This window comes from Salmo salar, chromosome 12, assembly GCF_965601325.2.
Source record: "Salmo salar chromosome 12, fSalSal1, whole genome shotgun sequence".
Taxonomy (NCBI): domain Eukaryota; kingdom Metazoa; phylum Chordata; class Actinopteri; order Salmoniformes; family Salmonidae; genus Salmo; species Salmo salar.
In genome coordinates, this window is record NC_138302.1 from 78,608,065 (window position 1) to 78,631,889 (window position 23,825).

A 23,825-nucleotide genomic window follows, 5' to 3' on the forward strand; every position below is an offset into this window, starting at 1 on the left:
ATGAATGCAATATCAGTGCTGGTACTGACTGACTCAAACTGACTGTGGCTGTATTAATAACAGGAATATCTGGGACCAGATGGACCTAGTGAATGGAGTCTGAGTGTCTGAGTGGGATGGTGAAAACCCTGAATATTTAGAATTTCCTGATAAAGAACATTTCCTGATTACACTAAGAAAATATGCCATTCAACAAAAATGTTGCTATCGAATAAAAAATCTGTTTCTGGGTTATTTGTATTCTAATCAAACATAATGCAATCAGCTAAAAAGCTGAGAGGTCAGATTCATAATTTCCCATCAATAACTGCTGTGACTGCCAAGACTGTCTGTGGCTATTAATACTCTAATCAAACATGGTACAATCTGCTGGCCACGGGAAGAGGAGGGGGAGGTAGGGGGATGGCTCCACACAATGAGTTTCACTACACCACACAGTTCTCACTGAAGATAGAAACCATATGCACATTTACTTTTACACAAACACTAAAATTTGTCAATGAGGACCGAAAATGTAATATTTACTGTCCATCAGTAAATACACAGAGGAAGATACAGTGGGGGAAAAAAGTATTTGATCCCCTGCTGATTTGGTACGTTTGCCCACTGACAAATAAAGGATCAGTCTATAATTTTAATGGTAGGTTTATTTGAACAGTGAGAGACAGAATAACAACAAAAAAATCCAGAAAAACGCTTGTCAAAAATGTTAGAAATTGATTTGCATTTTAATGAGAGAAATACGTATTTGACCCCCTCTCAATCAGAAAGATTTCTGGCTCCCAGGTGTCTTTTATACAGGTAACAAACTGAGATTAGGAGCACACTCTTAAAGGGAGTGCTCAATAACCGCAGCTTGTTACCTGTAAAAAAAGACACCTGTCCACAGAAGCAATCAATCAATCAGATTCCAAACTCTCCACCATGGCCAAGACCAAAGAGCTCTCCAAGGATGTCAGGGACAAGATTGTAGACCGACACAAGGCTGGAATGGGCTACAAGACCATCGCCAAGCAGCTTGGTGAGAAGGTGACAACAGTTGGTGCGATTATTCGCAAATGGAAAAAACACAAAAGAACTGTCAATATCCCTCGGCCTGGGGCTCCATGCAAGATCTCACCTCATGGAGTTGCAATGATCATGAGAACGGTGAGGAATCAGCCCAGAACTACACGGGAGGATCTTGTCAATAATCTCAAGGCAGCTGGGACCATAGCCACCAAGAAAGCAATTGGTAACACACTATGCCGTGAAGGACTGAAATCCTGCAGCGCCCGCAAGGTCCCCCTGCTCAAGAATACATATACATGCCCGTCTGAAGTTTGCCAATGAACATCTGAATGACTCAGAGGACAACTGGTGAAAGTGTTGTGGTCAGATGAGACCAAAATGGAGCTCTTTGACATCAACTCAACTCGCCGTGTTTGGAGGAATGCTGCCTATGACCCCAAGAACACCATCTCCACCGTCAAACATGGAGGTGGAAACATGATGCTTTGGGGGTGTTTTTCTGCTAAGGGGACAGGACAACTTCACCGCATCAAAGGGACGATGGACAGGGCCATATACCGTCAAATCTTGGGTGAGAACCTCCTTCCCTCAGCCAGGGCATTGAAAATGGGTCGTGGATGGGTATTCCAGCATGACATTGACCCAAAACACACGGCCAAGGCAACAAAAGAGTGGCTCAAGAAGAAGCACATTAAGGTCCTGGAGTGGCCTAGCCAGTCTCCAGACCTTAATCCCATAGAAAATCTGTGGAGGGAGCTGAAGGTTCGAGTTGCCAAACGTCAGCCTCGAAACCTTAATGACTTGGAGAAGATCTGTAAAGAGGAGTGGGACACAATCCCTCCTGAGATGTGTGCAAACCTGGTGGCCAACTACAAGAAACGTCTGACCTCTGTGATTGCCAACACGGGTTTTGCCACCAAGTACTAAGTCATGTTTTGCTGAGGGGTCAAATACTTATTTCCCTCATTAAAATTCAAATCATTTTCTAAAATGTTTGACATGCGTCTTTCTTGATTTTTTTGTTGTTATTCTGTCTCTCACTGTTAAAATAAACCTACTATTAAAATTATAGACTGATCATTTCTTTCTAAGTGGGCAATAGTACAAAATCAGCAGGGGATCAAATACTTTTTTCCCCCACTGTATGTACTGTACATTTGGAAAGTATTCAGACCCATAGACTTATTCCACATTTTGTTACGTTACAGCCTTATTATAAAATTGATTAAATTGTTTGTGTTTTCCTCATCAATCTACACACAATACCCCATAACGAAAAAGCATAAACAGGTTTTCATAAATGTTTTCTAAATGAGAAAAAAATTGAAAACAGAATATCACATCTACATAAGTATTCAGACACTTTACTCAGTACATTGTGAAGCACCTTTGGCAGCGATTACAACCTCAAGTCTTCTTGGGTATGACGCTACAAGCTTGGCACACCTACATTTGGGGAGTTTATTCCATTCTTCTCTGCAGATCCTCTCAAGCTCTGTCAGGTTGGATGGGGAGCGTCGCTGCACAGCTATTTTCAGGTCTCCCCAGAGATGTTCGATCGGGTTCAAGTCCGGGCTCTGGCTGGGCCACTCAAGGACATTCAGAGACTTGTCCCGAAGCCACTCCTGCGTTGTCTTAGCTGTGTGCTTAGGGTCGTTGTCCTGTTTGAAGGTGAACCTTCAGTCTGAGATTCTGAGCGCTCTGGACCAGGTTTTCATCAAGTATCTCTATTTTTCTCCGTTCATCTTTCCCTCGATCCTGACTAGTCTCCCAGGCACTGTAAAACATCCCCACAGCATGATGCTGCCACCACCATGCTTCACCGTAGAGATGGTGCCAGGTTTCCTCCTGGCGTGACGCTTGGCATTCAGGCCAAAGAGTTTAATCTTGGTTTCATCAGACCAGAGAATCTTGTTTCTCATGGTCTGAGAGTCCTTTAGGTGCATTTCTCCAAGCAGGCTGTCATGTGCCTTTTACTGAGGAGTGGCTTCCATCTGGCCACTCTACCATAAAGGCCTGACTGCTGCAGAGACGGTTGACCTTCTGGAAGGTCCTCCCATCTCCACAGAGGAACTCTGGAGCTCTGTCAGAGTGACCATCGGGTTCTTGGTCACCTCCCTGACCAAGGCCCTTCTCCCCTGATTGCTCAGTTTGGCCAGGCGGCCAGCTCAAGGAAGAGTTTTGGTGGTTCCAAACTTCTTCCATTTAAGAATGATGGAGGCCACTGTGTTCTTGGGGACCTTCAATGCTGCAGAAATGTTTGGGTGCCCTTCCCCAGGTCTGTGCCTCAACACAATTCTGTCTTGGAGCACTACAGACAATTCCTTCGACCTCATGGCTTGATTGTTGCTGTGGCTTAGTTGTTGCTCTGTAAACAACGTATTTACTTGTATTATTTAAATTAGCAAAAATGTATAAAAACCTGTTTTCACTTTGTCATTAAGGAGGTATTGTGTGTAGATTTTAGAATATGCTGTAACGTAAAAATATGGAAAATATGGAAAAATTCAAGGGGTCTGAATACTTTCCGAATGCACTGTAGTATCACAGGCTGTATCACATCCGGCCTTGATTGGGAGTCCCATAGGGCGGTGCACAATTGGCCCAACGTCGTCCAGGTTTGGCCGGGGTAGGCCTTCATTGTAAATAAGAATTAATTCTTAACTGACTTGCCTAGTTAAATAATGGTTAAATATATATATATATATATTGTGGCAAAGAAGGGGGTCGAGTGATAAATGGCAGATTTTTGAGGGCAGAACTAATAAACGGGCTCTGCCCGATCACTAAAATGGCCACCCCGATCAGAACTACAGATCACAAAATGGCCGACTGCCAAAACTACAATTCCCAGAAGCAAGGGGAACCCTCAGAAGGTGGAGCCGACCCACAGATAAAAGGTCAAGAAAAACCAGGAAGAGAGAGAGAGGGCGGGAAGGATCTATGAACCATAGAGAAAGAGACAATCTACATTGGCTGGATTTACCGTGTACGAGCTGGACTGTTTTGGACTTACCTGTTGGCGTTTAGACCTGGACCTACCGAGAACCAGATTTGTGTACCGAACCCTGCTATCCTTGACCTTACCTGCGGCCTGGGTGGACCAGGACAGTGAAACAAACACACAGGTACTGTCATGTTCGAAAGAACTTTCATTCTGGGCTGACTTTGGTGACAGTTTCCCACTTAATTTGTGACAAATGCTCCTAACTTAGAAGAGGTTTGCCACAATATATATATATATATATAAGTATCCATGCTAATTAGCATGAAGGAGTGTGACAGTAAAGAGTGCCCAATCACCGGGTTGCGTCTGAAGAGCTAAGAGATATGCTAGTAATAAAGCATACAGCTAGTCTCTCATTATGATCCCTTACCACCTCACGATTCTACTCTAAAGGTCACAGAACCAAAACCAAAAGTAGAGCCGAGATGTTAACTTCTGCAAAAACGACAAATCAACGATACAATTAGGCTGTAGAGATTATTTTTCACAGACACATTTGTCAAACAAAATAGCTATACTGTGTACAGTACCTGTCAGGGTTGGGGTCAATTTCAAAGGCTCTAATAACACTCTTCTAATCTGTCAACATAGTTCCAAAGTAACTGTCACTTTTAGATGTCAGACAGTCTATTGTGACGAAGTCATTAGTCATATTGACCCAACTCTGCTAAAATGAGACTGTAGCAGCCTGTAACAGAGGAGTTAGCTAGCATGATTAACTAACTACTGGCCCAGAAGGCCTGGGACTGAGAGATGGGTGAGGAGCCTATCCCAGTGAAAAGCTGAAGAGATAGATTACAGGCCTTACATGCTCTGACACTATCAAAAAGACTCAATAACCTCAGGCCTCTCTGCTTAGTAGAATCTCCCTGGCGTTGACAGTTGACAAAGCAGACCAGTGGTCAGCTCACTCACTGTCTCGTTGACGATAGCACCGGTAAATGGATGTCTGTTTGCACTGCACTGGAATACTGTATGTGAGGAGACATAATGGATCTGCACTGCAAATGTTAATAATAAACTGTACATATCAATAGTAATTAAGTGTACATCTATAAATGTTATGACATATGAATGGATGATTGAGTCACATTTAATGAGTGTCTTGGTTGCGGGGTACAGTATATGGGTTGGATATACTGAGCCAAGTTGACCCCAACATAAAAATCAACACACTGAGTTTGATTCAAACAGCTGCTAAGAGAGACAAGGTGAACTTTCCCTGTGCTGTCCAGAGGAAGAGGAGTTTCTAGAAGATGGGAAGATTTACATAGAGAAGTGGAGGTCACTGGGCCAGCGTGAGGTCCTCCTGAGGTCCAGCCATGACAGGCTGATGAAAGAGGAGCAATCAGCAGCGCTGCCCCCCACAGACAGAGCCCATTGCGGGAAGGGCATTAGACCATTGCCACACAAGAGCACGTGCAAGCACAACTTTCTCACTCTCTCTCACACTCACACTCACACTCACACACGCTCTCGCTGGATACACATAACCATTTCCTGCAGTTTCGAATAACACATTTTGATAATTGAAAAGACATGACACAATTTAAATTATTTCTTTATTTCCTAGGGCTGTGTGCCATGTGCATCATTCTAATAACTATTCCAATGTTCCATTTACATTAGAGAGAATATCCATAGGTCATTAGTAGAAATTGTCAGTCAAAGTCTTTATGCTGTGAATGTGATTGTTTAAGCCATTTAATAGTCTTTAACTGTAAGATAATTGCTCCGTCTGACCTGTTTATAGTTGTGCCCTGCTCATTAAAAAGTCTAATTACCAGCAGTATTGTATTTCAGACTTGCATTCACTGGCGAGATGTGCCTGCCAAGCAGAATGAATGAATGCTCCAAGTAAGTCATTTCACTTGGATTACAAGAATAAAACATATAATTTGGGACTGTAGGGAGCCATCAGGAAATGTATTTATTTAAGGTACCATCTTAATAGAATTTGCATTATGGAACCCATGAATAGAGTATATTTTTAATTTTCAGTTTAATGAATATCTATATCTTTGGGGGCCTTTTGGTTCTTTGCAATATTTGTAAAAAATGAAATAACATCTATTGGAGCTTATTGTGTCACTCTCCTGTATTAAGAATAATACATGGGATGGCATTTACATCAATTACAAGCATTTTGCTACACCCACAACAACATCTGCTAAATATGTCTGTGTACAATACATTTGGCAACATTCTACATGATAACCAAACATTGTGGAAATAATTTCTCAAGTTATTGTACTATAATGTGTAGATTTGGTGTCAAGACGGGAGGGAATAAAGACCCTAGGTATCATATTTACTGATTTTTTTTTAATTATTTTTTTAAATCAAACTTGAGGCAGCATGGTTGGAATGGGGTGTATGGCCTTGCTGTAAGTGAAAGGAACAATTAAATAAATATTCTTATACAACGTGTGGGTCTCATCCTGAACGCTGATTGGTTAAAACTGCATTCCAGCCAGTGTCTATTGACAAGTTATGACCGCTAAATCTATGACATTAAAATGCCTATTTACTCTGTTCCATCTGACTGTGCAATCCACTGTCTCATCAGCCAAGCCAGGCAATTTACAAACTTGGCTCTACTATAAAAAGCATCTAGACATTATCTCACATTTCATTTAGACTAACATTTAGTTTTCAACAGCAGAGATTTGTATAAACCTTGCTGTCTGTCTCTCCAACATTTGCAACATTGTTAATATTCAAATTCGATCTCCAGCTGTCCCATAGTAATGAAGATGTTGGGAGTCGGGATGAGACAGACAGGCGTTTCTCAGTCAGTTGAACTCATGAATCAGCTGGCATCGTTTTTATGAACAAAGAAATGTCAATTGAAAAAAGGTAAAACATAACGAAGTGCAGCCGGTCTTTCCAGCTTCAGTTTGAAGTGATTGTGTTAGTTGTGTTGCTGGCTAGATACTCTGAACAACAGCTTACTGACGAGAGAGCACATTTTCTATGCCAGGCGAAATTGCACCGCATTAGCTCATTGTTATGGATGTATCCAAATAAATGTCACTAGAAAACAGCTTCAACAAATGCAAACGCAGCTACCGTTGTTATTCTGTCTGCAATGTTTGACATGACTGTAAGTTAGCCGTAGTTGGCTAGCAAGCAAGCAAGGGATAAGAACGTTACCAACCAGTATGGCAATGGAACATTTAAAACGAACGAAAGGGTCGCGTCCATAGATACAGAACAAAAAGACAACGACTGGGACACGTCTCTGGCAACCGAACCGATAGAACGAATGACCAGCCGGCTTGGGTAGCAACCCTAGATTTGTGTCGGAACTATATCTATGGAAGGATGAAATAACATTAATAAATTAATCAAAATAACGTGATCATTAAAATATGTAAATCATTATTTGAATAGCTGGTAACCAGTTGTATAAAAGTGATAATGCCCTTGAAGCGGTGTTTGGAGGATATATTGGCACGGTTTTTCAGGCCCTCGACGAACATCCTCCAAACACCGGCTTCGAGGGCATTGTCACTCAATTATACCATGGCATTGTTGAAACTTGTTTCGGATTGGTTTGATGGGCATTCTAAAGCGTGCATTATTTCCCTATAACGCACAGTATATTTGCATGGTAGAATTCAATGGCTATAGTTAATTCTTACATGTTCTATGTTTGAGCTGCTTTTGAAAGCAAAAGTCGAATTGAAAACATCATTGGCATTGTTGAATTCGATTGTCATAATAGCAAGCTAGGACTGATGGTTCGGTTAGCTAAACTAGTAAGTCTGTTTGGTTGGTTACCAAGGCAACTACTGTCTAACTTCCTAGCTACTTCAGTGGATGTTGAACACACTTTTAGAGACAAATTTGAAGTATAGACATGGTATAAAAGGGATAATCAACTCGTGGCTCTATGCGTTCTCTGAAAAATAATGCAACTCTGTGGAAGATTAGTTCCACTCCGCTAGCACGTTGTGGAACACATCCACGTCGTTCATTATTTTCCATAGAACGCATAGCCCCTCGTTGATTATCCCTTACTTACGTAGATGAGAATTCACCACAGCTTGTGCATATGGACCTTATTAGTCATATGCTTAATTAAATCATTATCAGAAATGTAGTAAAAATGACCGTTGTGATCGTTTTTTAATATTCATTTATTGATTACCAGTCATTAGGATGGTACTTTGATCCGAGAGATGGTATGAATATATATTTTCAATTAGCAATGCTTAATAAATGAAATCACATGGAAAGGATACAAAAAGCTAAAGAAAGTTATTCAATCAGCCTTAGAGTCAGTGTGGATCTGTCATGGAGGAGCTTTGTGTTTAGACTGTCTTTAAACAACCAGCTTTATCATCTGCTTTCCCTCAAGGACATCAAATGACACACAACCAGTCATGCAAAGGAAAGTGATCACTCTGGAAAATGTCATATTTTCCAGTAGAGAAAACCAGAAGATTCCGTAAACCTGGCAGACAAAAGCAAAGTGTGGTGTGGGGGTGGGGTAGGAGAGTTAACATTTTGTTATTCACCACCAAAGTAAACTTCCATAATTTCCATGAGAATAGAGCGTTTCATTTGCTTTCTGTCCAGGTATCTCCCACCCTTACATTATTTCTCAATTACTCTGCCAATGTGAAATTAAGAAATTAATAATGCAGCCACACAGGGCCTGTTTTCTTTTGTGCGAGCCAAGCACATAATGGGTCCTCCACGGAAGAACATGAGGAGAGATGAGGAGAGACCAGACAGCTCTACTCCTCCAACTCTATAACAGATGACCCCACGTTTCCTACATTAATATGAAACATTGGACTTTAGAGGACAGTGGAGTAGGGCTATTTTAATTTATAAAAGGGTGCACAAACACTTGGGTTCGATTGTAATGAACAGGCAGAACTTAACTCGCTCCTGCAGGATACCACTGGATTTCTTGATTGCAACGGACAATCCACAAAGATAAACCAGTAGATCAGTTGATCTCTCCAAAAGGGTTCTACCTGGAACCACAAAGGGTTATCCCATGGGGCCAGCCGAAGTACCCTTTTGGAACACTTTTTCTAAGAGTGTACAGAGGAAGTTGAATGAGGTAGAGCTGGCACATGATATATTAACATCCCCACAGACATGCGCATGCTCTCCGACACCATATCAAGAACATGCTAAGCACAACGACCAGCTACAGTATACGATGCCACCAATGTATTCATTCTCACAGGCTGCATAATCTAACAGTCATACTAATGAGTTTACATGTGATTAATTGAAGGCAAGGTAGGGCATACATCCACAGCAGAGTCTTAACCCTTAAATGCTTTAAAAAAAAATCCACCACTGACAGTTATGGTGTTATGTCCATTGAAATGCATATTGTTTACTGTGTTTGCAATAACAGTTCATTTACTTTACATACTATTGATGGCACCCCTAAAGGCATGCTGTCCTATACAAATCTTTCAAAAGATCAGTAGAGGCCAATATTGTTCTCTGCTCCTACTCCCCTATTCTCTGGCAGTCATGTCCAAACATTAGTCTAATTCAGCCCTGACTGCCTATGGCTCCATAGAATAATAAAATAATCAGTGGTTTCTAATCCTGTATTCAGCCACTGATATGAATCAAAGTGAGTGAGGATGGCGGTACAGGCCAGTGCAGTATATCTTTCAGAAATTAGAATTTACAAGTAGCATAGTTAGTGCTCATAAATTCATTATTGCTATTTCCACGGATAACTTCCCAGCGAGACTCACTGAATCATCCGCCAACTACGACTGTCATCTGTCTCTGGGACTGTAATGTGAAGGAGAATAATAAAAAAAAAAACAGCACTTTATCACACACACACACACACACACAACACAAACCCATACACACAAAGACCTGAATATATCACATACTGAACACACACAGAGATATGCTAACCACACACATGTACGCAGGGTTGGGTACTTTTTAAATGTAATCCATTACCAGTTACCTGTCCAAAAATTGTAATCAGTAACATAACTTTAAGATTACACAAACTCAGTAACATGATCTGATTACTTTCACTTACTTTTTGATCACTTTTTCCTTAAGAGGCATTCGAAGAAGACAAAAAGGATCCATCAAACCTATTTGGTGTCATAGTGATCTCTGAATTGTGGTCACACTCGCTCAGGAGAAACCAATTTAAAATTGCGCCTTTTTCAATGCTGAATTGAATGTCATTGAGAAAACAGAAAGGTGTCGTAATGCTTTTTTCCCCCTGCAAACAGCTTTTCTGAATTTAACAGTAATCCAATAAATAATCATTTCATTTTTCAAAAGTATCTCTAATCTGATTACAGTTTTTTTGTAATCAGATTACATGTAATCAGCTACTCCCCAACCATGCACGTATGCACACGCACATATGCAATCACGCACACATGTAATCATACACACACACAAACAATTGTCCCCCCCCCCCAAAAAAAAATAACAAACTTTGGAATAATAAAGAGCGTAGGCACACTTTAAGTGCCTACTTGATGTAATACAAGTTAATTATGAATAATGATACTTTTGACATGCTAATTGATTGGAACACTACAAGCACCAATCTGTTGCTTTTTAGAGTTCCTTTACAGTTAATACCAAACACTGCACTATAGATACTAGACAGAGGCAGGTCAGATACCATGTTTATTTTAAGGTCCACATAAATCTTGAGGGGATTCAAAATAATTGAAATATGCCTTGGTACCAAGGCCTCTGTACAACATTTAAAGATGTCTGGCTGTCTCCAGCATCTCTCTCAGTGGCATAGAAGAGGCCAGCAAGTTCACTATCACATCTGGAGCAGGCCTATGGGAGAGCGCTTTTAATTATGAAACAAGTCCCTCAACTCAAAAAAGGAGGCCAAACCTCAATCTGCCTTGGCAATCAAAGTCTTTGGGATCCCCACTGTCCTGCACATCAACAAAACCACAGACACAGACACACAGTAATACAGACAGAAAGAAAGACACACACACACACACACACACACACACACACACACACACACACTCATAATGGTCGGTCATGTTCATCTATATAAGAGTTACTCAGACATAATTCTCCCCTGTTCTTTCCATTGTCACTGGCAGTTGATTATTTGGATATTATTTTTTGCCCCTGATAAACTGATTATTTTCCACTTTTTTGTCCACCTTGTCTGGACAATAAAAGAGAGATCTTACAACATCTTGGAAACAAAAGATGTGATGCTTTCTCGGATTCCAAGTCAATGCTATTTATAGAAGAAAAAAATGTACAGTTAAATTTTGCCATTTCACAGACTATGCCGAAATGGCACAAATAGACTTATGTTTCATAAACTGTTCCATAAGAGACATGCAACATCTTTGGAGAAATGACAAAACACAACTGCATTTGTCCATGTCATTGCTGCCCAGCAAGAGAGAATCCAGGTGTAAACATGCTTCTCAAAATGCATCTGCTGAAAAGAGGCTACAATTGTTTGATTATAGGCCTATAAGCGACTGTTGGGAAAAGTAGCCCACACTGTCCTCTGCCCCACTGTCATCATCCACTCAGGTATTGTCCAATAAAATAATTGTTTCCAAAATGGTTTAAAAAGACTAATTACAGCTCTCAGAAGATAATTGTGCAGTTCCTACAACAGGTTTTCATAATACACAGTGCCATTTAAGCAAACAATGTCAATCAATTGTACTGTAGATATTTAGCAAAACATGTTGTGCAATGCTTGGCCTATGTTCCTGGAATACTGACATTGCAGTGTGGTCTACTTAAAGATGGTCACATGCACTATATTTGCAGCTGTTAGTTCTTATAAACAAATATTTTTACTTTAAGATGTTTACATGCAATACACTGAACAAAAATATAAACACAACATTGAAAGTGTTGGTCCCATGTGTCATGAGCTTAAATATAAAATCCCAGAAATGTTCCATATGCACAAAAAGCTAATTTCGTTCTAATTTTGTGTACACATTTGTGATAATCCATCCACCTGACAGGTGTTTTCTGTCTGTAATTAAGCCATTTTGTGGGGGAAAAGTCATTATGATTGGCCGGGCCTGGCTCCCCAGTGGGTGGGCTTATTTCCTCCAAGGTCTATCCATGGCTGCACCCCTGCCCAGTCATGTGAAATCCATAGATTCATTCCTAATGTCTATTTATTTCAATAGACTGATTTCCTTATATGAAAAAATCCTTGAAATTGTTATATGTTGCATTTATATTTTTGTTCATTATATTTTTGATCTTAGATTGAAAAGGGCATGTCAGAACAAGCATGGGGGTGGTTCCATGTGAGATGAGAAAAGAGAGAGAGCAAGTTACTACCTTTGAAGTAGTGTTCAGGTGAGAAGAATGTACATATGTTGGTGAGACTAAATGCAATGACCACAAATGCATTTAGGCAATAACATCTTCGTGTTGATAATAAACGGAAAAGTACAGCTGTTAGACAGACATGAAAGGAAAGATTCAATCTAATGGGGCAACGGTTGGGTGGAAAACCAACAGAACAACCTACTTAACATTATGGCCAAAAAACTCAGTGATCCTCCAGATGTCAAATGCTTGTTTTTCGAGGGAGAAGTCTTTAGGTGAGAACTTAATTTATTGATGACTAGGGCGGAGAAAGAGCAGACCAGTATATATTGTGCATCAACCCTAAACAAGACTAAGGCCCCCATAGAGAACCATGATGAGGAGCTAGACATGAAACCAGAGCTTTGTGTAAGATGGCACAAGGAATAATTTTGTAAGGCAAGTCATTTAGTAGTGATAATGTACATGAAATAAAACATCATCAAAGAAAATTCAAAAGAAAAAGAACCTGTGCATACAAATGTTTAATTGGAGATGTGTAGTGGCTTGCAATAATTCAGATTTAGTAAAAAACTAAAAAGTAGGCCATTTTTTGTTTGTCTAATATTATATTCAAGAGGCTGACTTTTCTAAAAATGCAAAGCTTTTGTTTTATTTGTCCCTTCCAGAATCTTAACTGAAACTATATGTGAAACATTACCTTACTTTCCATGGACAAACATGCATGATGAGAGAAATGTTTCATGACTTATGTGTGTTTCTTTGTGTGTGTGAGTGTGTGTGTTGGATGAAAAGTGGACTGGGAAGACATCCAGACGAGCCGTATCACTGCAGGGTAAAACTCAAAACCCTCCATCTCCTGTCACACCCACCCCCATCCTGGCCTTGGCAGTGCCAGCCGTCGGTGTCCTCTGAGTGGGCTGTGGCGCAGGGGGTCCTGCTGGAGCCCCATTCCCACCAGGCTGTGGATCCCTGAACAGACATGGACGTAAACACGATAGAGATAAAAAGGTTGAGGCTTAGTGCCTCCTGCAGCTCAGAATACTCAATGACCTGATTTCTCTTGTATGGTTGCCGGCGTGGAAGCACAGTGATCCATGCAGCCAGCCGGCTGGACATGAGGGGCTACAGTCGCCAGGAGCAGAGAATTTCACTGCACTATCAGCAGAACATGGGCCCGGAGGAGGGAGGAAAGGAAAGGGGAGGAGAGGAGATATGATCATAGAGTAGAGTATCAGTTAAGAGGGAGAGGGAGATGTTTTAAAGGAGGATTCTAACAGACAGTCGAGGAATGGGTTAGGAGAGTTGTCAAATGCCATCACAGTAAAGAAGCTACATACAACCCTTTCCAAGAGGAGGGTAGAACCAGATACAGCACAGTGCATCACATAAAACATAGAAGATAAACCATGGAACCTTGGTGACAAATGCATACAGTGATAGGAACTATAGCAGATCCACTATCCATAATAAATCATTTTATAGTCACTGTACATCTTCTTGACTGAGCTTACATTCAAATTGAAAGGCCAAATATTCTATGCGATAATGCAAAAGTCTACCTCGTCTTAAAAACAGAAGAGGAAAATGTAGGCCTAACACTCAATGAAGAAGTTGCTTCAACTCTTTCACTTTTGTCCTGGGTAATGGAAAAGTTTGTAGAGGGTTAAAAACCCCAACAAGACTTTAATAAATCAATGTCTCTTGTTGCTGATGCATATTTTATTTCTGGCTATGACGGAGAAACTTAACTCGTCAGCAACACAAACTTGGGAAAGAAGGATGTCTTTTGAGTTAGTATCTATATTCCAGAATCAGAACGTATTTTACGTCCTGAAACAACACATCTACAGATTCCAGATTCTGAACACATTTCTTAAAGCATCAGTGCTTCTCTTCTATTCCTGATAACACAGTGAAATGTTCTCTGTCCTTACAAATCAAATCAAAAATCGAAATAGGCTAGAATCAATCCTCCTTTTATTGGCTCAATAATGGAATTATACAGAATATAAAGGCGAGACAAATTGTAGAAATATGGCAAATTGTCAAGTCAAAACTGCAAGCTAACAATAAGATAGCATTGATTTTGCTCCCCAAAGCCAAACCTATTTTATGAGAATTATTTTAACCTCCAAAAATATGTGACGCTAACTCTCAGTTGGATAACATAATTGTTCAGACAGGCAAATCACATCACAGTATTTTGTGAACAGAATAAGCGCTCATCCTGATTTTTTTTTTAGAAAACACAGGTAATGGGTTCCAGTTCCACAATGCCGGTGATCAATGAGTATACATATTATCCCTTATTGATGTCACTTGTTAAATCCTCTTCAATCAGTGTAGATGAAGGGGAGGAGACAGCTTAAAGAAGGATCTTTAAGCCTTGAGACAATTGAGACATGGATTGTTTATGTGTGCCATTCAGAGAGTGAATGGACAAGACAAAAGTTTTAAGTGCCTTTGAAAGGGTTATGGTATTAAGTGCCACGTGCACCGGTTTGTGTCAATAAATGCAACGCTGCTGGGTTTTTCACACTCAACAGTTTCTTGTGTGTATCAACAACAGTCCACCACCCAAAGGACGTCCAGCCAACTTGACACAACTATGGGACACATTGGAGTCAACATGGGTCAGCATCCCTGTGGAATGCCTTCGACACCTTGTAGAGTCCATACCCGATGTATTGAGGCTGTTCTGAGGGCAAAAGGTGGGGGGGGGGGGTGAAACTCAATATTAGTAAGGTGTTCATAATGTTTGGTATACTCAGTGTACATTACCCTGTAGGCCTACTCAACCTTTTGGATATATAGGCTAGCATGCCAAAGCTTAGGGGTGGCATTGGCTCAAAGCATTCTTCCATCGTTGTGACATTTAATGTGATCACATCAAAGACAGGGCTGTGTAGAAAGGCTGTCTGAAATTGGAAGAGATCATTTCAGACATTAAGAGCTCACTAATTGAGAAGGAGCTATATCAATGTACAGGGGTGTCATTGATTATTAGAGCGAGCATGACGTATGTGAGGATGGAGGAGGGGTGGTCAAGAGTGGGCCTGGGCACCTGGAAGTTGGAGAATTTCGAATTTTTTAGCTTTTTCCTGCAAGCTTTTTACTGCGTAATCATTATGAATTATTCTATTCTACACATTCCAGAGGGGGTCATTCTGACTGTTGTAAATCACACATCTCAATATCCTACACTAAAATGTCTAGGATATTATATCCATATTAAAACACAGTACATTGGATCAAAGCACACATACATTTACATTTTAGTCATTTAGCAGACGCTCTTATCCAGAGCGACTTACAGTAGTGAATGCATACATTTTCATACATTTTTTTCCCCCCTTCCGTACTGGTCCCCCGTAGCAGATCCACATCATCAATACATCAATCATCAATAAACATATCATGGCACCATAATTAATACACACATACTGTAGGTATATCATGATATTATCGTAAAGTGCCAGATTATGTATCTTTCTGACTGGTGGTTAAATTGTTTAAGAAACTATGCTTCTCTGCATCTCTGCTAAAATCCAGCTAAAAGATTGAAAGGAATGTGTCACGTTCTGACCAGTAAAGGGGTCATTTGTCATTGTAGTATGGTCAGGGCATGGCAGGGGGTTGTTGTTTTGGGGTTGGTTTATTTAGAGGGGATTTGTTCTAGTTTTCATTTTCTATGTTCGTTTTCTATGTGTGGTTTCCAATCAGAGGCAGGTGTCTTTCGTTGTCTCTGATTGGAAGCCATACTTAGGCAGCCCCTTTTTCCTTTGGGTTTGTGTGTGGTTGTTTTCTGTATAGCCGTGAGCCTTACGGAACTGTTTCGTCGTTTGTTTATTTTGTTTGAGTGTTCTCTCGAAATAAAGAAAGAAGATGAGCACTACACCCGCTGCGCCTTGGTCTGTCCCTTACGACGCACATGACAGAATGTACGTTTTATTTCAGTACATCTTGTAATTGCTTGCTTTTCTAAACTCTAGCAACCTTGCCAGCAGGCATGCCAGCTAAGATAGATAGACAAGCTACTCTAACTTTATTGATGGCCTGAAATGGCTTGGTAGCTAGTTATGATGTTGGGAGATTGGGAACCTATCTAGCTGGTTAACTAAAGAAATTGATAGGTGGCTAGTATTATAGAGAGAACATTGATTTTTAAAAATTCATGAACAATGAATCAATAGGCTACATAGCTTGATCAAATTAATTTATAAACAAACATACCTCCAGCGAGTCCTGCCCATCACCGGCAGCTAAAATCAAATGAAATGCTGTGTGTCACTCTACACTCTCTCCTCCTCCACTGACTATACTGCATTACAGTATCTAGTGTATATTTTCTCTGTGCACCTTGTAAGGAACCACTTACTAGGGAGAATAGGGAGGAACTCTTTGCCTGGTCCAGTCAGTGTGTCCCCTTCCACAAAATACAGCTGACAGATTTTATTAGAAACAATTATGTAAAAAAGTGGGCTTAAAAATGTTTCGAAATTAATTTAACATCTGAAAAATAAAAAATGAACTGGATATATCTGAGGGGACATGTGCCCTTGTGCCCCCTATTGGCATGACGCCAATGTCAATGTACATGCTACAATCTGAGAAAATGGTGCTGATTGCAAAGACCTAAACTCAGCAACAACAAAAAACGTCCCTTTTTCAGGACACTGTCATTCAAACATAATTTGTAAAAATCCAAATAATTTCACAGATCTTCATTGTAAAGGGTTTAAACACTGTTTCCCATGCTTGTTCAATGAACCATAAACAATTAATGAACATGCACCTGTGGAACGGTCGTTAAGACACTAACAGCTTACAGACGGTAGGCAATTAAGGTCACAATTATGAAAACTTAGGACACTAAAGAGGCCTTCCTACTGACTCTGAATAACACAGAAAGAAAGATGCCCAGGGTTCCTGCTCATCTGCATGAACGTGCCTTGGGCATGCTGCAAGGAGGCAGGAGGACTGCAGATGTGGCCAGGGCAATAAATTGCAATGTCCGTACTGTGAGACGCCTCAGACATCGCTACAGGGGGACAGGACGAACAGCTGATCATCCTCGCAGTGGCAGACCACGTGTAGCAACACCTGCACAGGATTGATACATCCGAACATCAAACCTGCGGGACAGGTACAGGATGGCAACAACAACTGCCCGAGTTACACCAGGAACGCACAATCCATCCATCAGTGCTCAGACTGTCCCAATAGGCTGAGAGAGGCTGGACTGAGGGCTTGTAGGCCTGTTGTAAGGCAGGTCCTCACCAGACATCACCGGCAACAATGTCGCCTACGGGCACAAACCCACCATCGCTGGACCAGACATGACTGGCAAAAGGTGCTCTTCACTGATGAGTCGCGGTTTTGTCTCACCAGGGGTGATGGTCGGATTTGCGTTTATCGTCGAAGGAATGGGCGTTACACCAAAGCCTGTACTCTGGAGCGGGATCGATTTGGAGGAGGAGGGTCCATCATGGTCTGGGGTGGTGTGTCACAGCATCATCGGACTGAGCTTGTTGTCATTTCAGGCAATCTCAATGCTGTGCGTTACAGGGAAGACATCCTCCTCCCTCATATGGTACCCTTCCTGCAGGCTCATCCTGACATGATGCTCCAGCATGACAATGCCACCAGCCATACTGCTCGTTCTATACGTGATTTCCTGCAAGACAGGAATGTCAGTGTTCTGCCATGGCCAACAAAGAGCACGGATCTCAATCCCATTGAGCACGTCTGGGACCTGCTGGATCGGAGGGTGAGGGCTAGGGCCATTCCCCCCAGAAATGTCTGGGGAACTTGCAGGTGCCTTGGTGGGAGAGTGGGGTAACATCTCACAGTAAGAACTGGCAAATCTGGTGCAGTCCATGACGAGGAGATGCACTGCAGTACTTAATGCAGCTGGTGGCCACACCAGATACTGACTGTTACTTTAGATTTTTACTGTTACTGTTACTTTTTTTTACTGTTACTTTTGACACATTATTCAATTTATGTTAGTCACATGTCTGTGGAACTTGTTTAGTTTATGTCTCAGTTATTGAATCTTGTTATTTTCATACAAATATTTACACATGTTAAGTTTGCTGAAACAACAGTTGACAGTGAGAGGACGTTTCTTCTTTTGCTGAGTTTATAAACCTTTGTCTCTATTTAGCCTACAATAAAAAAATATGCCTAGAAAACGGACAGGGGAGAACATCACCATCCCTTCAGTCTTCCCTCTAAGTGAAGATTTACTGTAGACAGTATATGGTGTGTGTGGTCCATATGGTGTGTGGTTCTGTTGTCTTCAAGCGTGACTAGTGTATTCTCTCCACCACAGTGGTCTGTGACTGTCACAGCAGAAACTCTGATCTGAGTGATTCTGGAGAGGCTGGCAATAGAAAAGACAAAGCAATATTCAAGGGGATTCACATAAAAAGGTCTGAGAAATCATTGACCTTCTTGGTGCGACCTCCGATGTCTGTCACATTTGTTTGATCTCCTTGAGAATGCAATGTGAAGAACATATCTGTCAACCACTGACATTTACCTCAATGACAACACAGCTCTCAAACAGTTACCTAGGGGCTATTTCCAGAACTAAGCCATAATACAGTGGTAATCCCGGCCTGTGTGTCTGTTAATGTGTGTTGCTAGATTGAACGATAATGAGAGATCATTGTGCCGTGCTAATCACAGCTCTTTCTTTCCCTCCATTTGCTACCTCGGGTGAGGGGGGAAAATGTTGCTAATTATGCATTTCAATAGGATTACTAGATCTATGTAATCAACTATTCTGAGTATCTCACTAATGACGAATTTATCCAAAAAGATGTTTAATCAAAGGGTGTGATTTGTGTTGTCAGAAAGATTTGCATGCCTGTGACGGGGGGATTTGAGCTGTAGCAGGGGCCCTAAAGGGCTTGGCAGTGGGCATGTTTAACGCTGATATGACAAGATATTATGCAGAATTTTAAGCTTGACCTTCAGCCATGTTCTGCCTGAGCAAAGTAACATGACACCAACGGACAACATGATTAGGCTGTCCAATCAGTGGCATATAGTAGAAGGCAGACATACACAATTTGTCTTTGATGTTCATTTACACCAAGACTTACTGAGACTTATTCTTTGTAAGTTTGGTCCGGGTTCACTAGATCAAAAAAAGGTAGATCACTGGCACTGATTAAAAGGGTAATGATGTGTTAAAGGTAGTAATACTCCAATTAGAGTAATGTTGCTATAAACAGTAAACATCAAAAAGGATACCATGATAAATTGGGGGTCATATTCTACCAATTTGTAAACATCTCCGCTTTAAAAATTATTTAATTTACTGTACAGTGTAAACTCAGGAAGTTTATATCATTAATGACTGCTGTACTACTATGCTATATGCAGTGCAATGCAAAAGTGATTTACTATATGCCAAGCATACATTCTACAAACAGTATACTGTAATTCTAATAGAAAACATAATCAATTAGAATCTTCATGAGCGCAATTTCAATGTACATAGCTCTGCCTTGTTGAAACATGGTCATTAGAGGCACATTGATAATTTAACTTAGCACATATTACCCAGGCCTGGATGGCACATGCAACGCTAATAGGTCATTTGCCTCATTTTCTTGAGTAAACTTCTCATAGCTGGTCTTGGGTCTAGGAGCCCTGTTCTCCTTCAACTATGCCACTGCAGTTCAGTGTTGTTTACCAGAGCTAATTAAGCAAAATCAAATAATATATTACCCAATAACTGGATCATGTTCTGTAAAAGGTAAGGCACTTTACGGAACATATAGTTCAGACTCTTGGACAGCCTTGTTAATTTACCCAGAAAAACCATTGCCGGGAAGCTCCATCAATAACCACGCTAGGTAGGGAAACACTGCAGGCCTGACGGCAACATAAAACACATTTTCTCCCTCAAATATCTCACCAAACTGTCCATCTCATCGACTGGAAGTGACACCTGCTTTCTCATTACCCAACATTATTGAAAAAGCCAAGATGTTCTTTCCAGAGTAACAGTGTCACCTGTATGTCAAGTGACATATGCAACGCAGCACGTCATCTCTCATGGTGTTTGTGTGTGTTCGTGTCCATGTGTGTTTTTGAGTGTGTGTTGCCAGGGTTTCCATTAGGAAAAGTTGGCGCCAGATAACGTGACCTGGAAGATTTTAATTTACCAGCCATTCCAGAAATTTCCAGGACCTACAGTACCAGTCAAATTTTTTTTGTGCTATTTTCTACATTGTAGAATAATAGCAAAGACATCAAAACTATGAAATAACACATGTGGAATCATGTAGAAACCAAAAAAGTGTTCAAATATATTTTATATTTGAGATTCTTCAAAGTAGCCACACTTTGCCTTGATGACAGCTTTGAAAACTCTTGGAATTCCCTTCAATATTATTCTACAATGTAGAAAATAGTAAAAATAATGAAAAACCCTGGAATGTGTAAGTGTGTCCAAACTTTTGACTGGTACTGTATATGCATTGGGTGCGTAATGCATTAGGCAGCCACCCATGGTTCAACCTCTCGTATCTATGGTTCAACCTCTCTTTCATATCGTCCGAGATTCCCAAAGATTGGAAAGCTGCCACGGTCATCCCCCTCTTCAAAGGGGGTGACACTCTAGACCCAAACTGTTATAGACCTATATCCATCCTGCCCTGCCTTTCTAAAGTCTTCGAAAGCCAAGTTAATAAACAGATCACTGACCATTTCGAATCCCACCGTACCTTCTCCGCTGTGCAATCCAGTTTTCGAGCTGGTCACGGATGCACCTCAGCCACGCTCAAAGTACTAAACGATATCATAACCGCCATCGATAAAAGACAGTACTGTGCAGCTGGCTTCATCGACCTGACCAAGGCTTGACTCTGTCAATCACCATATTCCTATCAACAGACTCAATAGCCTTGACTTCTCAAATGACTGCCTCGCCTGGTTCACCAACTATTTCTCAGACAGAGTTCAGTGTGTAAAATCGGAGGGCCTGTTGTCTGGACCTCTGGCAGTCTCTATGGGGGTACCACAGGGTTCAATTCTCAGGCCGACTCTTCTCTCTGTATATATCAACGATGTCGCTCTTGCTGCTGGTGATTCCTTGATCCACCTCTACGCAGACGACACCATTCTGTATACATCTGGCCCTTCTTTGGACACTGTTAACTAACCTCCAAACGATATTCAATGCCATAAAACACTCCTTCCATGGCCTCCAACTGCTCTTAAACGCTAGTAAAACCAAATGCATGCTCTTCAACCGATCGCTGCCCGCACCCGTCCGCCCGACTAGCATCACTACTCTGGACGGTTCTGACTTAGAATATGTGGACAACTACAAATACCTAGGTGTCTGGCTAGACTGTAAACTCTCCTTCCAGACTCATATTAAACATCTCCAATCCAAAATTAAATCTAGAATCAGCTTCCTATTTCGCAACAAAGCCTCCTTCACTCACGCCGCCAAACATACCCTCGTAAAACTGACTATCCCACCGATCCTCGACTTCGGCGATGTCATTTACAAAATAGCTTCCAATACTCTACTCAGCAAACTGGATGCAGTCTATCACAGTGCCATCCGTTTTGTCACCAAAGCCCCTTATACTGCGATCTGTATGCTCTAGTCGGCTGGCCCTCACTACATATCCATCGCCAGACCCACTGGCTCCAGGTCATCTATAAGTCTCTGCTAGGTAAAGATCCGCCTTATCTCAGCTCACTGGTCACGACAACAACACCCACCTGTAGCACGCGCTCCAGCAGGTATCTCACTGGTCATCGCCAAAGCCAACACCTCCTTTGGCCGCCTTTCCTTCCAGTTCTCTGCTGCCAATGACTGGAACGAATTGCAAAAATCGCTGAAGCTGGAGACTTTTATATTTCCCTCACTAACTTTAAACGTCAGCTACCTGAGCAGCTAACCGATCGCTGCAGCTGTACATAGCCCATCTGTAAATAGCCCACCCAATCTACCTACCTCATCCCCATATTGTTTTTATTTACTTTTCTGCTCTTTTGCACACCAGTATTTCTACTTGCACATCACCATCTGATCATCTGTCACTCCAGTGTTAATTTGCTAAATTGTAATTACTTCGCTACTATGGCCTATTTATTGCCTTACCACCTCACGCCATTTGCACACACTGTATATAGACTTACTTTTTTTTCTATTATGTTATTGACTGCACGCTTGTTTATTCCATGTGTAACTCTGTGTTGTTGTTTGTGTCGCACTGCTTTGCTTTGTCTTGGCCAGGTCGCAGTTGTAAATGAGAACTTGTTCTCAACTAGCTTACATGGTTAAATAAAGGTGAAAAAAGAAAAAAGAAAAGAAAAATGTTGCTCAGAATGGCAGCAATCAAATTTAGATGATGGTAATTCATCTTAACAGAACATGCAACTCCTGTAATGAAGCAGCCAATAAAACGTTGTTTTCAAACATTTGCCAAAATGCAATTTGCAGAAAACACAATTCTGTACAGCACACCTGATGCGTGTGGTTCCATATGTGACAGAGATGAAAATCTCTGTTAGAAATGTAAAAAGAAGGGGACACTAAAGATGCAACAACTAGGATGGTTTGCTAATATGACTAGGATGGTGCCGTTGGTGTCATGCCTGCTCCTGCTCTTCCCCCTTGGCGCTCGAGGGCACCAGGCTGCCCTGCATTACACACTCCTGCCACCATCATTACGCACACCTGCCTTCCCTCGTCACGCGCATCAGCGAATTATTGGACTAACCTGGAGTCAATCACCTGTTTATTATTTCCCCTATATTTGTCAGTTCCCCAGCTCTGTTCCCCGCTGCTGCAGCTCACTGCACCTGTACATTGCCCATCTGTAAACAGCCCATCTATCTACCTCATCCCCGTACTGTAATTATTTATCTTGCTCCTTTGCACCCCAGTATCTCTACTTGCACATTCATCTTCTGCACATCTACCATTCCAGTGTTTAATTGCTATATTGTAATTACTTCACCACAATGGCCTATTTATTGCCTTAACTCCCTTATCTTACCTCATTTGCGCTCACTGTATATAGACTTATTTTTTTTACTGTATTATTGACTGTATGTTTTGTTTATTCCATGTGTAACTCTGTGTTGTTGTATGTGTTGAATTGCTATGCTTTATCTTGGCCAGGTCGCAGTTGCAAATGAGAACTTGTTCTCAACTAGCCTACCTGGTTAAATAAAGGTGAAATAAAAAAATTTAATAAAAATTGACTGTCTTACATCTGTGTATTACCCGGTTCTGATACTGTTCTTGTCCTGTTACATGTCTGTTCCAATTAAATGTTGACTCCCCGTACCTGCTTCTCTACTCCAGCTTCAGTCCTTACAGAATGCAGCAGCCATCAAATGAAGCATCGGGGAATGCTGGCGTTTCGGTTGGTGGTGACATCGGGTCCGGGGGCTGCCGCCTATGGAACCGGGGATGCCTTAGCTGGAACGT

General features: G+C 41.3%; 1 protein-coding gene across 1 annotated transcript in view; it reads right to left on the minus strand.

Moving 5' to 3' along the window:
- Positions 1–12,853: 12,853 nt before the first annotated feature.
- The window catches only part of fhit (fragile histidine triad diadenosine triphosphatase), a 131,817-nt gene continuing 120,845 nt past the window's right edge, over positions 12,854–23,825 (minus strand). The window contains 1 exon segment of the mRNA NM_001141592.2: positions 12,854–13,315. The gene's annotated coding sequence lies outside the window, so the exon portion shown is untranslated.